We start from the raw sequence: 18,433 nt of genomic DNA, 5'->3' as shown, positions 1-18,433 counted from the left end.
AGGACATTGATTTGCAGGGAGCTTACGGCTGGGTCCCTGTCAGCAGAGGAACTGCTGCTGATAAGGATCCTACCACGGGAACTATGAAGAGGTTTTCTCCCCTGACAGCTACCTGACAGGGCTGGCCGGGGAGGAACTGCTGACCTGTCTAAAGAAATATATCTGTGTCTCCGAGAATGTCAGGACAGATGGTGCCAGTTCGCACCGTGGCGACTTTTCTCAATTGCGTGCATTGAGTGGAGTTGATGATTGTTTTGTTTTTGCGATGCCACCAGCCATCCTGTGGCATAGACTTTCTGTGAAATGTCCGTTCCTATAAAGGTGCGAGTTCAGCGGAGGTTAGGGGAGACGTGAACTCGGAGGGCTGGGGGCAGTGGCAGCTCTCCCATCTGCTTCTGCCCCGTCCTGAGGCACGCACCTACGTGACCTGCTGCAAAAGCGCCACAGAAAGCGGCTTTCGGCATGTTTGCTAAAGCCTCTTTCAGCGCTGCCTTCCTAGTTGCCTCCAGACTGGTCCTACTGGGCTCCTCGCACTGTCTCCAGTTGCACCACGGGCAGACGGCTGCCGCTGAAAACCCCAGCGGCGCTGGGCTCCGCTAACACGGACCTACGCCGACAGCACAGCCGGCACCCACGCACGACACCCTGCGCGTGTGCAGTCCGCCTTATACCCGCGGCCAGGGTCGCCGGTGCGCGGGGGCGCACACAAGCACCCACAGGGTTGAAGGCGCAGGCGGTGCGTGCGCCGTGTGTGCATGCACCGTGTGTGCATGCACCGTGCACCGCCCGCATCCCATTAAGGAGCCAACGCGCTTAATCATTCTCCTTCCTATTGCTCTGTCCAGACGCCACAAGCGCATGAACGTACATGGGACATGTGTGCATCGTATGCACGACGGGGTGCGTGGTCACAGCCTCTCGCACGAACGAGGCTCCTGTCACCCGGGAGCAGCGAGGGAGACAGCCAGAGACATTAGCAGCCCCTCGCTTCCCTCTGCTCTGTGCTGGGGATATTAAAGCGCTTCTTCTGCCAGGCTCCGAGATTCTCTCAAGTGATTTTTAGTCTGGCGCTCTGGTCTATACATATACATTTCCAATCTCATGGCTCATAAACTATTAGCAAAAGGATTTCATTATTCACCTTCTGTATCCTACAAAGGAGAAAAAAATATATACACTCCTGGTAACAACGAGAACCGGGCTGGGTTTCAATCACACCACTTTCTGCCGCTTCAATCTGATACATACAGGGAGAGCCAGTTTGCAGCGACCACGCAGCTTCGCTCGGGGGGTTTGGCTGCCTGTGCCTAGCTCTGTACAGATCGGAGGATTTTTCCATGGTGCGTACGCACCCGCGCACGCTCCCGAGCCGCGGCGCCCGGCGTCCGCGTCCGGGGCGCGGGTTATTGTTCCCAAGTAATTGAGGAAGTCAGGGTCTTAGTGGAGCAAAGCAAAACCATGAATAGTATTTTACTGGACACGGAGAAAATAATCCAGAGAAAAGAATAAAATCTTGGGGATGACAAGAGGGGGGACGGCGGCCCGACGCAGTCTTCCCCCCCCCCCCGCAATAAAAACATTAGGAGTTATTTTGTTCGCCACTGAAATCTGACAAATTACACTCCAGGGTGTGAAGTACAAGCCCCCTGGTGCGATGCGACTGGGGGAATACATTATAGTGAACCGAGGGTCAGAGCCCAGGGAAGACGCGACATTACACAGGAGGGACCAGACAAGAGAGGGATTTCAGCGGAAGCAAACTGCCGCGCCAAGGCCTGCAAATAGATAGCGTTAGGCTAAGCTGAATGCAAGGCAGGCAGGCTGGTGTAAATGCATGCCTAAGCAGGGGGAGTATAGAAACACAGGACCGATCCAGGCAAAGTTCCCATAACAGTTACCGAAAGCTTGGCTTGAGACAAACAGAAATGTTAATACGGTGACGGCTAAGGCTTTTTTTTTTTTTTTTTTTAAGAAATGGAATATGAAGAAGTTTTGATCACGAGGTAATTATAAAAACCAATATAGCGAATTTTAGAGAGACCCACTTCGCAATTTTACACCGAAGAGCAAAAATTTCCAGCGAAGTCTCGGGTCATCACCAACAATAGAGCAATGTTCTCTCGCTGTTTAATATACATAGTGTGGGAAATGAAGGGAAACCATACCTAGCACCTGTAGTGCCATAGGAAAAAAAAATCAAATTACTATTTAATATTTTCGGACTATTTTGCAGACCGCTCTTCAAAAATAGACCCATATTTAATTATATTTCTAATGATTTTCTGTGCAATTGCTAGTTAACAGTAAAAGCGAATGGGGTTTCTTCCGAGTTTTTACATTCTGATATCTTCAAAAAAGATTTTTCCTTATGTGTTAATTGCACGCTGTTAAGCACATCTGGGACTGCAAGCGACCAGTCTGGACCAACTTTTAATTAACACATTGACCTGCCGAAGAAGCAAAGTCCCTCAAAAATATACGTTACATAAATACAAACATCCTGCCTGCATTACCAGACCGGCGTAAGCCATTACTGAAGCGGAGAGGCTTTGTGCGTGCGTGGGAAGAGCGTACCGTGTATATCCCGCCCGCACCGAGGTTAGGCAGGCCGGTGGAGCGGCGTTTTGTACTGGTTTAGTACCTTTTGGACCAGAAGCCGGGCGGCCCCGCAGCTGGAAGAGGGGTGTCAGGCGCAAAAACAGGGTGAAAAGCTGCTGCTTGGGGAGGCGCTGGGAGCTCGCCCGCCCGCCCGTCCGCCCGAGGACGCGGCCGCGCCGGGTCGCGGCGGGCGCGGGGCGCTGCGCGGCGCGGGGGCTGCGCGGCGCGGGCGGGCGGGCGGCGGGGGCCGCGGCCGCGCCGGGGGGGCGCTCCGCGCCGCCGGGGGCGGGAGAGCCTCAGCCGAGCCTGCTCGCCGGCTGCCCCCGCGAAGCGCAAGCAGGGGCCAGCGGGCTGAAGGAGCGACTCCTTTCCCCTTCACTTTCTCCTCGCTCATGTTCTTGCTCATCTCTCTGTGTTTTTTTTCCTTTTTCATTCCGCTAAGAGACTTCTTGTCAGTTTAGATGCCTCCCTTGCCCCCCCCCCAAAAAAAAAAAGACTGGAGTGTGTTAGTGCGGAGTTAAAGTGTAACTTCTCTGCAGGTAATAATTAAAGGGCTTCTTTCTAAATCTTTTCCCCCACAGAAACACGGAGGCTTGCTTTCGCAATAGATTATATTGATCACACACACACACGCACACACTTTCCTCAGAACTGCTGCTGCTCGCACACGGCAGCTAGGGCAAGTGATCAGCTCTCATTTTGGTGCACACTGCACACCGTTTCCCTCAGTTTTCCTGATGTAAAAGGCTGCTTTAAAAATGCATTTCTATAAATGCTTCCAAGCCCCCGCAAATAGGACGCTCCAAATGCAAAACGGGACAGAGACTGACCCAGACACACAGATCCAGGCCTTGGCCATACCTCTAAATTTCACTCCCTGTTCACATTGTGGGTGAGTTTAAAAGATATACAGGAAACAAAGTCACTGACATCAGCAGGGGAATATCTCTATTAATCGGGAAGACCTCCAACTTTCCCTAGTGGTGATGGTTTCCAAAGAAAACCTTCAACCTCGTCCTAACAACTGGACCGAAAGTTTTAGGGACGCTCGGTTATTTGAGATCATAAATTAATCTGCCACAGAAATGCAGCACACACCTGATATCAAGGGAGGGTCAAGAGCTGGCCAGTTCCAGCTGTTCCTGCATTTGATTTACTTCGGGCTGTTAAGATGTATGCCGTGGTGTTTTGATAAGAAAAAAAGTCAGCAGTTTGATTTGCCAACCCTATTTTGCTGAAGAGGGCTGCAGTTTAAGCTAAGGGATTTGTTATTGTTGTTGGGGTATTTTTTAGGAGAGGCTCTCAGGCTGCATGTGGCTTTCTCATCCCTTCTTGTTAGCGCTTAACTGTGTTTCGCACTTTTCTGAGTGAGTGAGACAGTGGCATGAACTTTTATGTGGCTCGTCTACCTCAGGCCTCTGGCATCTCTAGCTGGTGCCTTTGCAGGCGCTCACCTAAGCAAGGGTGCTTGGAGCAACCACAAAGGCAGCGACCACGGTGCACGGAGTCATGCAGACAGAGTGCTCTGTCCTGGCAGAGTCCTAGCACAGCTCTCTGTTTCAAACCTCTCTTTTCTTGCCCCAAGTTATATTAGGCCCCTCAGAAATCAGTTCGGTATGTGAATTCTTACTTTTGCGCTGTGCAGACATACTCATGCAAACTACAGGGCTGGATGTGGGAGGCTGTCTTGTTCTTAACTGAATGCATCTATTATTCACAGACATCTCTCTCACCCACTGTGCCCTCCCTTATACTCCCTGAAAACTTTCAGTCACAATCTTAGAGAGCTAGAAAATACAAAAGGGACATTATGTCTAATGTATCTGTCTATGTAGTCTAAAGAATACCAGTAACACTCCGGACTAGAGGAACACAGCACAAGAAACACTCCTCAGAGGAGGCAGCAATGGGCATAGAAATGAACGACGAATCAAATCAGGATTTATGGATTCTGTCCTCCTTTCCTTCCAATGTCCTAGTTTTTCTGCCTGTAAAACAACAAAATAATAGCCACTGACCCTATTGTCTTTCCATGAGGCAATTGGTGTTTGAAAAAATCAGAAATCCTCTAAGGACACAATCTCTGGAAATATCTGGTGAATGCACTGCCATTCCCTTGTATTGTGGTTGGCTAACATTTCTCAGTGTAGACCATATTTTCAGTTGCATGTAGCTTTAGAAAAAACATCATCACTTAGGCTGAAAACTGATATGCTGACTGTCTGTACCAGGAGGATTATTTTGAAAATACCTGCCAAAACAATTTGTCCATTTCCAAGAACAAGGTTATGGAAAAATAAACTGTTTTGCTCTTACTAAAAAAAAAAGGGAAACTTTTTCCTTTGAAATGCTCTGCTGCCCTCAGGCTTTGAAGCACAGACTCAAAATGTGACCTTTTTCATTTAAAAAGTGCCTTTCCCTCTCTTTGAAAATTTATCCAAATATGGCTAACTTGTAAATATTAGCAAACGTTTAATGAGCACACTCTCAGTAAAGATTTCTTTTATCCCAACAGGAAAAAAGAATCACCAAAAATTGGTCCTCACTGAGAATACAAGCTTAAGGATACAGCGATAAAGCTAGATTTCCCCTTTAATCCCCACCTCCAGATTTTCCCAGTGAGCCGAGCTTTGACACAGGATCTGAGAGGTGGGAATCCTATCTCTTCTAAGCTCTGAATGATTTGGAGGTTGTATCAAGAGGAAGGGTCCCTACACGAATACGTCAGGGAGAAAAATCCACCCTGTGACAGAGCAGGCAGTAGGAGCAGCCGAGCAGTCCAGAGAGAAAATCTGGGACTGGTGTGTGGAGGCAGGAACCTGGGACTGATTAGGTAAAGAGACACAGAGGTTGTGCAGAAAAAGCAGCAAGAAACCTTGCTGTTGAGGAGCCTGGAGGGAAGAAAAGGGACTAGCAGGGCAAAGATAACAAAACTGTCTAACATTGTCAGCCGGGACCACGGATATGTAATTGCAGAATGTCTAGAATAGCTGGGCTGAATTTCATTTGAAATAGTCAAAATTCTGAAAGTCTCAATGTTTTTTTTCAGAATTATTAAGTGATGCAGTTCAACTTCTAAGTTCAGTGTTAATGTTTTTATTTTGAATAGAATCTATTTTCTAAGGTTTAAAAAAAGGAAAGAGGAATATTTCTGAATTGATCCCAAACATTTTTTTTTGTATTTTTTTTTTAATGTAACCACCAAACTAATGAAATGTGCTACATATACAACACTGGCTGCAATGTCAGGCACTCAGATATTAAGGAGATGAATAACCTTAGATTTTCAGAACTCCTTGATTCTCTCTCCATACGTTATGATACAAGACCACACAGAGTTTATTCCATAAGTTTCCTGAAACAGAAACAAAGCCCTGCAAGGTAAACTTCCTCTGGGGACAAACCAGAACTTCGTAGCTGTTATTCTTTAGATTCCTGTCTAATTTGTCACAGAAATGGGTAGAGTTCATGTACGAGGTGGCGATTTATAAGAAGAGAAGGCAGGACCTCATGGCAACATGATAGTTGAATTTTGCTTACTGGGTTTGATCCCATTCCCCTTTCATCTCAAAGCTTCTCTAAAGTGGAGAAATTTATCTCAAGAGGTAATGATGAATTAAGATTTTCATATTATGGGTGCCCATCATGAAAATTTTGGAGGCTGGTTTGTTGAAGCGAGAGTACTCCCCACCTCAGACAAAGTCAGTGGAACTGTACAACTGACTATGCCAAGTGACACAGAATGACCAACAGGCGGGGAAATCAAGTAATCAACGTCTCTAATTGGATGCCAAAAATCAGTGGGTACTTTTTACTTTAATCTCATTCTGTCTGGACTACAGATTTGTTTAAATGAATGGTACTATCTCCTTGCTTGAATTTCAAGTTGTAAAAGACGTTCACTAAACACCCCAATACTATACTATTCCATGGCAGGGAGAGGAAGAGGAGGAAAAAAACCAAATTTGAACTTAATTTAAACAAAGCCTATAGAGCCACATATGGGTAAAATTAACAGCTGTAACCTACTCATGAAGAAAGCTTTGCCCAAGTATGACTCTGAATGATAAAGGGATGCTCTTGAAAAAGATCAAGCATCTTTTTGCATCAGCAAGTGTCCTGCTGCCCTGCCAAATTACATTCTTTGACCATTGCACATCTAGATGAAACAAAGACCTTTTAAAGTTATTCATGAAAAAAGGAGAAGAAGAGAGAGAGAAAAGGAGGGGAACAAGCCTGGAACATCAGAGACCAGGAAACAAGGCACTGACCCAGAAAGTAAAGACCAAAGTGCAGGTCTCAATCAGTGAAAGCACTTGAACCTGGGACACCTCCATTCCAGACGTACGCCCTAGAGACTTGCCTTTTGGTTGCTGCACAGTCTCTTTCCCCTTGGTTTTTATGAGGAGTTCTGTAAGTCCTTCCAGTTGCTTCAGTGCGAGAATTTCTCTATTGTATAGTCTGGAAAGTGTTTTTCTTGGAAAATTCTTGATCATCTCCAAGTACATGATAGTGTAATTAAAGGCTGCATGATAAAGCATCTACACAAGGGAACGGTACTGTGTGGCATGATTAGCTTTCATTCTGTCACTTCCCACTGCTTCCTACTGGTTTTGAATGTTTATAGAGCCTCTAATGCTCTTTTAATTTGACTGTGTGTGTGTGTGTGTATGTGTAAAATATTATATGACTATGCAAGATTTATCCCCTACCTAATTTATCGTTGTTCTTTTTAATTTCCATTAAAGTATGGGGTTTTGCATCAATTCCTTTTTTTTTTTTTTAATTACTGACCGATTCTCATTCCTTGATTTTTCATTCCATTCAGCTCCACTGCAAATTTAGGGATATTGTTGATATTTCACTATTTTTAACACTTTTATTTATTTATTTATTTATTTATTTTTAGGGAATTGAATGCTTATGAGCGGTAGCAGACTGAGAGCTTTCAGGCAGTATTTCAGCTTCTCTGCTGATCAGGTACAAGACAGATAGCATCTCTGTCTTACCAAAGTTAAGCACAGCAACAAAAGGGGGAGTCAATTTGAGAGCCCAAGTACTCTCTGGCTTCCTATATTAGCATGGATTTCATTGCTTATTTCTTTGGTAACACTGGCACCTGTCCACTGGGAACCGGACTAAAACCTTCAAATGATTTTAGGTGGATGGATGAACCAGTAACAACTTAGGTTGCTCTACACTGGGCTGGAATTGAACTAATGACAGAGAAAAACACCCCTTAAACTTTTTAAAATCCTGTTTTCTGTGTTACAGGGCAGAGAAGCTCCAGAATCATTCTACCTTTTTGTCCTAAAGATAGGAAGCGTGATCACGGGACATGTGGTCACGGCCTCAGTCTGAAGATCCTTGGCCTGGAGTCAAGCAGGCACTGAAACAGCCAAATTAACTGTTTGCTTAGCTGGAGGTTAAAATTCATCTGCTGGTCCAAGACAGTGAGTGAGACAACGATGTGCTCCTCCCACTTTCCTTCACAGCAGATCCTGTTTAGAATAAAGCTGCAGCTCAGCGTCACCTTTTATGCCCAGAAATAATCATGATAGCATTGTAAAATTGTTCCTGTAATTATTTGAACAAACGGAATAAATACATGTAAATGTAAAAAAAAAGATTCCGTTTTTAGTAATGCAGACATTGTATGACAGAAGAGACGGTGATACATAAAGACGGTTTCAGGAGCTCTGGCGCAGTCAGCAGTCACCCTTATTTTGAGTAGTACTCGTAACAAACAAATCGCCATTTGCTCTGAGTAAACACCTCTTCAACATCTCTCTTACCACCACAACCAAACTCTGCTTCTGTAACAAACCACAGGCTTGACTGAACCGTTATAGAGTAAATTGCTTAATGCATTCTGGAGACCTCAAATATGTGAAGTACATAATGCATAAAAGATACAGCATGTTTCACAAACAAGTGTAACAAAACTGACCGGCTAGAAAATAGAGACACTATCTTTTTAACATTGGTATTAAAAGCTGCACTTGGATTTAGTAGCAACGTAACATATGCTTCAAAGCCCATCATTTTTATTACAATATACCAGATGCAGAATAACTAACAGAGTTTCAATTATGTAATATAAGGATAGCCATCTGCTTATGAACTGATTTTGACCCAGATAGCAGGAAATGTTTGCCTATCGCAGACAAAAGTTTCTAGGTGTGACATCCACATCTCCGTTCAGCAATGTTAATAAAAACAAAGCAAACAACAACTTCAAGATGTAATACAGAAGTCACGTTAACAAAAACAGTATTTTCACTGCTATATTTATATATCTTATATTATCAGCATCTTTGCAGGGCTAGATTCCTCTCATCATGGCCAATAATAATAGGGAAAAAAACCCAAAACCTTCTCTCAGTGTATCTGACCAAGTCAAAGATCTGGTATTCATGTCACTAAAGCTTTCATATTGCTTGTGATGATAATCCCATATCATCCCACCCCTGAGGTGACTATATCTCAATCATGAATGAGTAGATCACTATATGTATGTACATACTTTGATACACAGTAATCTGATTGCATCTCTACACATCTTGGAAGGTTCTAAAACAGCAGTAGGGAGGTCACCGTAAATCATCTAAGGTGAACATTCATTGCAAAAGCATTGCATTATGTCACAGGTATGCATGCAAAAGCACAAGTTTTATTCATAAACACACTGACTATTTAATTGCCTTGAACCCCCCCCTTTGCATAAATTTAGAGAGAGGACTAAAATAAAAGATTATTCTAAATTTCTGGATATCAGGTTGCTTCTTTCTAAAGTTCCCCACTCACTCACCCATATCACCAACGTACAGAAGTTGAAAGGCACAGTTGTCTGGGAAAGTCAGTTTAAGACGATGAAGCTATTCCAGACTTGCTGTGTGGCCTGAATAGTTCTTTCATGGGGAGGTTTCCAAAGGCACTAACGAAGTTAGGCACCCAGTCTAACTGCACAAGCAAGAGCCAACGTCCTCAAAGACAGATGAGTGCCTATCTCTTACTGAGCTTAACTTGTCAATAAGAGCTACGACGTTTAAACTACTTTCCTGGGTGGTTTTTTTTTTCAGGGATTTTTGTCAGGGTTATTGCAAGTTTATGAGAATGAGGAGTGTATACAGACTTAATTGCGATGCTTCAGAAGAGAAAGGGTAAGTACTTTGTGACTGTGTGAAGACATCATAACCATCTTTCTGAATCTGGGTCTAGATGTTTAACTGCGACATGTGTTTGAAAATCTGCCTCTTATTCAGTTTGAAAATTAGTTTAACTCCCCCTCAACATAATCAGAACTGTATTTAAGTATCAACAGCGAAATGGTCTGACAATCACAAAGGTGAAAATTCTGTGTATTCGAACTCTCACTATTGAATGGAAACTACTGTAATAGCAGATGCTGCCTGCTTTCAGCATGATAGACATACAGCGTTCTGTCCTGTATAGAATATATGAGCCAGGACAGCAATGTGAATTGAAAGCTCAGTAAACTCCACCTCCTCCTTGGGCAAAATGAGTCTATAACGATGAAGAAGATAAAGGATGTAGAATTACATGGAGGGAACTGATGCTGAAGATGAAACAGTCAGATAAATAATGGTGCTGGAACGAATCAAAATAGAAATTACTTCCTAGTCATCATGTAAATCCTCAATGTTTTCCTATTTTAATGGTTTTATTATTGTTTTCTGAACCTGAAGAATGTGTATTCTATTTTGAGTAACTACATATTTATTTCAATACACCTTACCAATAAACCAACACACCTTAGGTATTTGATTCCCTGAGTGTAGGTGAGTTTTTCCTAAATAGTGAAAGCTGTAGAGTTAATGCTGGAGTAATTTGAAAAGCTGCGGAAGAGCATTATAAGAAATTGAAACCTAAAATGAAAGAAAATCCTGTTTTATTTAGCAGAAGAATAAAGATCTACAGAATGCATACTTAACGTACCAACATTCTTAAATGTACTAATATTTTTTAATATTAGTTTATTTAATATTTTTTAACATGTGAGTGAATCAAGTCATAGACTGGAACAAAGCATGTTATTAGCAAGGCTGTATTCAAAGTTGGTTTCAAGATAAGCACACAAATGCAAATTTAAACTCAGAAAAATAGATATTTATCCCAATAAGTTTATCTCCCAGACCTCTTTTTTACTGTTTGGCAGTGTTCTGTTATGGCAAGAGACCTACATTCATTGATCTGAAAGTGCAACATATTGTCTCTTTCTTCAGGAACTATTTTTCTTGCCTGCATATTCATATTTCTACACCCTTTATTAGAAACTCTTATCTTGAAAAAAAACCTGTGTATCAAACCCTAGTCTTTCCTCTATTGGGAATTGCACAGACTTCTATCGGTACCATAGGTAAAAAGAGATTCAGACCTTTTGTACTTGTACTTTTCTTCTTGTGCGGGGATGTTATGACCTTTAAGCTTCCCAGGTGGTGAGCCTCCGACGGCTGGCTTCCCTAAGCTCCACTCTGCACATAACCGAGCTGTCTTCTCCAGAAAGCAACCTGGAGCAAGACTCTTATCTTAGATGACCTGACCATGTTCTGGCGCAATCTGTCTACTCCCAGCTGTTGCATCCTCGTGTGTACTTCTGAGGCACTGACACGATCTGATATATCACCACTGTAATGTGTGTTTAAAAAGCTTTTTTTTTTTTTTTTTTTAATAGGAACAATTCAATTGCTGGGCAAGTATTTTCTACTCTTCAGACGCAAACATCCAAAATAAAACAGGGCTGGCTGTGTGAGCGTTGTTTCATATGTCACCAGAGGTTTTTCCCTTCACAGAAAGAAAACTTTTCTTTTTGGATAGGAAATATCATATGGGATTATACAAACAGTCCTCCTAGTTCAGTATTCCACTTCCTGCATTAGCCAGAATCAGATGTGTGAGAGCAACATTGGACCTACAGAGTAATCAAGTGGGAACTATCTCCTGGAGATAATAGTCTCTGGTTTCTAATAGTCAGATAGTAGCCTAAACTCTTGCTGCAGTTAGTGGAAAAGCTGACTGACTTTCAGTTAATATGGAATCAGGACTGATATATTAGTATCAAGGCTCTTGAAAAAGAGTGTTTATAGAGTCAGCATCAATTTCAAAGAAGCCTAAACCTTTAAGGCTGCGTGAGCACAATGGCAGGTTTCTCCTTCTGTTCATTTGTTCTTCTATGTTGAAAAACAACTTTCTATAGCGATGATCAGCAACTCTTATAGTATTATTACATTCACCTAAAATGAAGAATTTTGAGAAAAATAAATGATGGAATTGTGTCTTTATGTTCCAACACATAAATGATGGAATTGTGTCTTTAATGCAAAAGATTTTGTTACTGAAGTGTTTGTCATTTTATTCAGCTAAGGAATTAAGAAAATGACATGATTAGCAGGTGGGAAAAATACCTGTGGGAATGCTAGTCACTATTGTTTGATGAACATGATACTTCTGTAACAGATAAGGAGCTTTCTGATCTTGCACTTGAAGATTTACAGCTTGCAAATTATACACATTATTCAGATTTTACAGTTTGTATTTCTGGGAGTACCACTGATTTCACTGGATCTTGAACGTTTGCATGATAAATCAGTGCTAAAAATGCTAAATGTTCTGCTTGCGGATAGCCCAGACATTTGATGCTGCTGTGTTTGGGAATGCAGTTAATCTTTAACAACCTGTGGACAAGTTAGTGACCCTGTGTTCTCAGTCTGGAATGTCTGCCCAGTCACCAGGTTTCATTTTCTATTGAACACGGATCTGACTGGTACATTTTGGTGTTTAAAGATGCATGAATTCATACTTTTCTGTGTTGTTATCAACCTTCCATCAGACATCAGACTCTAAGGAATATTGTTGCTTTGGAATGAAAGTGCACTGAGTTGTGAGAAAGGTTTGTAAAAGCTAACAATCATTCAATGAGGAATTAAATAGGTTTCAGTTATAATTTCATATTAGCTTTACGAAATTGCTTTAATAAAATCAAGATGGAGCACTAATACCTAAATGATGACTCTAGCCTAAAAGTAACAACAACAATGATATAAAAGAATAAGTGAATTACGACATCGTAGAAATATGATTAAGAACTGTGCTACTAGTAGTAGAATTGAAAAAATAGGAATATTTATTCTGATTTTAATTTATTTGTGGATAGCAAGTTATAATGAAAACAAACCCTATTTGCTGCATATTTACAACTTTATCACATAAGGATTATAAACCAGAAATATATTGGATGATTTATTATTTGGCTGTTTCTTTCTGGTTCTATGTACAAGTTTAAATCATGAAGAGAAAATGAGAGCACCAGCAAAATCCAACTACTTTATTTAAAACAAAAAGTATAATTGTTCAGAAATAGACTATTGACTTTTGCTGGGTTAAACAGTTCATGTAGTGATTAGGCTTGGAGCTATAATTGTTCTTGTCACCCAAACTCTACTCAGTCAATATCTTTTTATCATATACATTTTTAATCACATATTAATAAACAAGGAGGTGTGCTTTATTGATGGCTGGATTAGTTTATTGACCAACTCAACAACTCTATATATGGTTTCTGAACACAGAAACAAGGTCAATGTGTAAAGATGAGGAATGGTACATTCACCATCTTTAATATACTTCATCCTAGTAGTCTGCTTTCTTTCTAAAATTGCTGCAATCCATATAGGTTCTACTATCTTCTCTTGGAAATTGTGTTTGAAACAATCTTACTGTTTAAGCACATTTGAGGTTGAGTTTCAGGCAATATAGCCTTCTATAAGCTACTCTAATTTGAATAATTTTGTCACCTTGACAGCAACCTGTGTTTTTAAGTCAAATTTTAAGTCAAATTTTCAGATACTGGTAGATTCTTACAAAGTGTTCTTTAGTTACTTGCATTTTGGAAAATATTTAGACCTTTCATATTCTCCTAACAAATAACATTATTCATCCTTCTAATCAGTTACTTTTATCTCTGTGACCTGAGATTGTGAGCATTCCTTCAAGTATTTCAAGTTTGAAATGATGGCCTCTAAAACAACTGTATAAACTTAAGAATTAAAACAATAATAGATCATGATAGTACCTGTGTTTATTCTTTCCTGTCAGATGAAACCTGTATATAGAGGTGACTGGAAAAAATGGAAGTCCCATTTACGTTTTTTTAATTGTTGTTTTTGTTTTTCACAACTAAAAACTTTAGTTTTAAATCTACATTTTAAAACATAAAATCTTTTCTTTTTTGAGCTGAGATTAAATATTTTGTTCTGTTTTTCTCAACGGAGAGTGTAATAGACATGAATCTTGATCAGCATCTACATTTTCACAACAGACTGTTTTGCAATAGAAAAGTATTCAGTTGAAAATATTTTGACGACTTTGTCAGACACTAATCTGATCTCCTAAAACCAAAAGAATCATGTGAAAAAACAGCTGGCCCTGAGAGCAGGCACCAAAGTTCACGTTAGCCGGGCGTAAAGTGGATGTGTGTTTCAAACCTGATGTTGCTAGACTCTAAACCCCTCACAGTCCTTTTCTGCTTTAGCTAGGGGCTTAAAATAGATCAAAGTGATCAATCACCGCAGTATCACATATCAGTATCACTGATTTTACCACTGTCTTGGTACCTGAACCATTTAGGTGATGAGATATGTGAAGAAAAGAAATCTGGGACCACGCTCCCTAAACAACATGCAGAGGTGCCATTGCTTTGTGTTCTTGCTCTGCAGTTTTTCATTTGCCTCTCAACTGAGCTACGTTCCCCTCTACAGGTTATTGCTCACAGGGCAGAAAGGCTGCTTTTCTTTTTCCCATCCAAGAGCTCTGTTTTGTCTTCATCTCCCAAGTACAGCATTATATCAGCTTCATTTTACCAACTGATTTATTTATTATCTGACAACATTTCTATTCTTTGTAAGTCTATTTATGCTATTGTTTGGATACACATTGCTTTTCTGGGAAGAGCAAAAACATACCTCAGTACAATCCAACTGTGTTTTTCTGTGCCTTTTCTCTAGGAGCTTAAAAGATGTACCACCTATATTTTTTCCTGCCAGTACTACTGTATAATCCTCAGGCCACTGGTCAAGGAAAACACTTGAGAACTGTATATACCAAAGTAAAAAAAAATCTAGCTTAATGATGAAAAGAGAGCTGCTAGTGTAGAATGTTATTAAACACCAACTGATAGCCCAAGGGCACTTCAGTTTTAAATGGAGAACTTTAAGAAAGCACATGTAGAACACAGAATCCTTTACTCCATTAATACCTCAAAACACTGTGAAAAGGGAACCGAGGCATTAGCAGAGTCAGGCTGCATTGCACATTACCACAAGATTCTTCTCCAAAACCAAAAGGTGTTATAAGAAGGTACCCATACCGAGTGCAGACTAAAATCCTGCAGATGACTAACATATTGGCAAAACTATTCATACTCACATGAATATTATCCCTGTAATAGTGCCAGGCGCACCAAGATCTTGTGTAGAAGTTCTGGTCATGTAAGGTAAAGCTTCCCAGAGGCACCCATTAATTAGTCTAATTTTCCCTGCCAAATATCATCAAAGTTTTAGATGTTCAGGCCAGGTCTTGTCACTTCACTATTTCATCACTTTTTGGATTACCTACTCGCAGTATAAATGCTCTCAAACATATTTGCTGCCTGTATGTTTCTGTTTCCTTCATATGCACGTACACATACACACCTCCTTCCATAAGAGCATTACTAAAAACTTAAAATTAAAAAAAAAAAAGGAAAGAAGAATCATGGAGCTTGAACAACTATTCAGCCCCATTAACCCCATAAGTCAAATGGTTATCCAGAAACTTTTTAATTTCAAGGCACAGGAAATCCTCTTAAACAGCACATTAAGAAGACAATCTCCTCTACTTCATCTTAATTTCTGTCCTTTTTAAACAAAAGAAAAGAAAAATAAAATAAAACAACGCAAGCTCTATATTCTATATGCAACTCCCTACTCTCTATGTAGATATGTAGGAAGTATGCAGAGTTGGGTAAGAAAAGTATTTCTGGGGAAGTTATTATTAAAGGGAAGGCAACTGCTAGAGCCAGTTTATGAAATGACTGAAATGAGCACTACATGCAGTGAATAGGCTGTTTCCCGTAGTAGTGACACACAAAATCATGCCAGCGTGGGATGACTCACTGCAAATAGGTGGGGTGGGTTCAACTCTTGGCTCTGACGCTGACTTATTGCATGGCCTTAGGCAAATCCCTAAACATTTGTTTTTTACTTCTCCATTTATGCGATTTGGATAATACTTACTTACCTGAAGGGGATATTTTAAGATACAATATGTTTAAGATACTACAAAGATTTTAAATGCTATAACATAGCTAAGCCTCATTAACAACGTCAGGCTAAAATAAGCACCAGGATGATTTAGGTAATGTGGGATATGTTCCTGGAACTGGAGAGCTTTCTGAACAAAGAGCGAACTCTTCAAAGAGCCACAGGTAAGGGAAGGTACAAGCCTTTGTAGAGTTGAATTGCTTTGCAAGGTTAGATGAATTTATAGGGGAGGAAGAACGAGTTTGTTTAATAGGCAAGAGTTCAGTCCTCATTAAAAATTTGAGTGGTTGGGCAGAACCGAAAAGCAACACATGTTTGGGAGTGGGTGAAGCAAACAAAAACTGTAGGCCTCAGTTATCCAAGCATACTGAAGCAACAGAGAATTTTGCCAGGGTTGAGACCTGAGAGTTTGTTTCTATTTCCTAGATAATGTGCACATATGAATGTCAGAAGAGATCCCCTTCACGCGAACCTTCCTCTCCAGTTAGGAAGGAGACTTAGCCTTGTCTGAAGTAGCTAGAGGTGCTCTGAGAGTCAGCCCACAAGGGCTGGGTTACCCGGCGGGAAGGATGACGCTTACCCTGCTGAATTTCCCAGAGCAGGGGAAGAAATCTCTGCACAGTGACGGATTGATTTCTTCCCCACGGTCGGAAACCCCTCTAAAAGAGAAGGGCCCCAGTAAAGGCGCTGGATACAGATCCCATAGCACCATAACCACATTGAACTCATGCTGTCAGGAAGCAGGGTCTGCAGGGGACACACAAGTAAGAGGCCCTAGTCTCTGCCTGGAGACTCTGCACTTGTCACCAGTGTCTTAAATCCTATACCTATATCCTATCCTCTACCAATATCAGAAGGGAATGCATTGCTGGGCTAACCCAGAGAGAGGCAAACCCAGTGCACAGAATAGCAGGCAAGATGGCATAGTAGCATTTGCACTTCTGAGTTTTTCTTCCCTTTTTGCCTTCTAATATGATTTTCCCCAACTAGGGCCTTAGTAGAAACTGCACTCTTAAAAGTGCAATGAAGGGAAGCCTGGGAGCATAAAGGGTGGTATAAAAGGATGTGAAATCAGGTTAACTTCTGTTAAATTAGGAGGGAGAAGCTTGAACTGAATGAGGAAGAAGAGGAGAAGCTAAAGTAGCCATTCTTGGAGTAAGGGAGATGTAGCCAGAGGCTGGAAAAAAAGAGAGATTTTCCTTAAACATTAGCTGGTGGCAGTGCATGGGTAAAACAATACCATTAATATCTGAAGTATCAAAAAATGAGCTTTGGGACAATTAGTGCCAAGATCTGTTTTTTCATTAGACATTACTCTTCTGGTATTTTAATAAGCCTGAAAAAACATGCCGAGTGGCCTCACTTTGAGTGGGTTGTGATCTACACAGGACCTTCAAGTTTGGGTGATATACTTCAAAGCCTTTTTACTGGTTTGACAGGAATGCACTAATAGTCTGCTTTTCTCCAGACGAGCTCTGGTGTTGACCTGCACTGAATGCCCATTAGTGGCTGGAAAATGTTATGTGGGCCTCTGCATTTCATCTCTCAGTTTAGTTTCACAGAAAGGAGCTCTGCTTGGGTTCACAGAGACTGTTTGGTGATGTGAACCAAAGGGGGGCAGGTGGAGAGATCTGGGAGATTTGCTTCGAAAGTGCACTTTTACTCTCAAGCAAAGCACTCGTATAGTCACATTCAAAAGGTGCAGTGTGTGCGAATAAGGTAGGTTGGACCCGTGTCACCTCATGAAGTGATGTCAAGGTAATTGTTGAGTCGCCAGTACAGACTGCTCCAAAGCTCCTTGGTAGATGTTGCTGAACAGGGCAGTTCCTGGACTTCACACTCTACATCTATTTATCTGTCTTACTTGCTACTTATGCTAACCCTAAAGGTGAGAATTGAATCTAGAAAGCAGTATAAGGAAACTAACATATTGCTGGATATAATACAGTTTCCCGTACCAGAAAAGAGATTAGTTTACAAGCTGAAAATACTTTTTTTTAAGTACTTCATTGATGCACATCATTTGAAAGACACAAATTCAAATTCATATTAAACTAACAAAGCTGATACATTTTTACTACATCTGCAGACCACAGAACACTTTGCTCTCCAGAAGAGTTGAATAAATCACAGAACGTTTTCAGACTTCTCCCCTTGTCTTCAGAAAGTCCTTAATGTGACATCTGTCCCTGCACTGTCACCTCTTTTAAAACTAACAAATGCATGGCATATAATACAAGATTTATAAATTAAAGAAACCCACCCCTTTTAAGTAATATTCTTTAAATCTCAGTTTCTGACAGTCCTACTATTTGCTCAGTAACTGTAATAGGCGTATTTTTCAGAAAATAGTGAATAAAAACTGACAAGCTATCGGGGGAATCTGAATGCATAATTGATAGGGGCATAAATTAATATGATTAGTCCTTTATTGGGTGCCACTGCTGCCAAACCTACAAAAGGGGCATGGAATAAAACATGGCTATGTTCTCAGGGCTGATAGACATCAATATGTA

This window comes from Apteryx mantelli, chromosome 3 (genome assembly GCF_036417845.1).
Source record: "Apteryx mantelli isolate bAptMan1 chromosome 3, bAptMan1.hap1, whole genome shotgun sequence".
NCBI lineage: Eukaryota > Metazoa > Chordata > Aves > Apterygiformes > Apterygidae > Apteryx > Apteryx mantelli.
Note: the sequence above shows the minus strand (reverse complement) of the source record.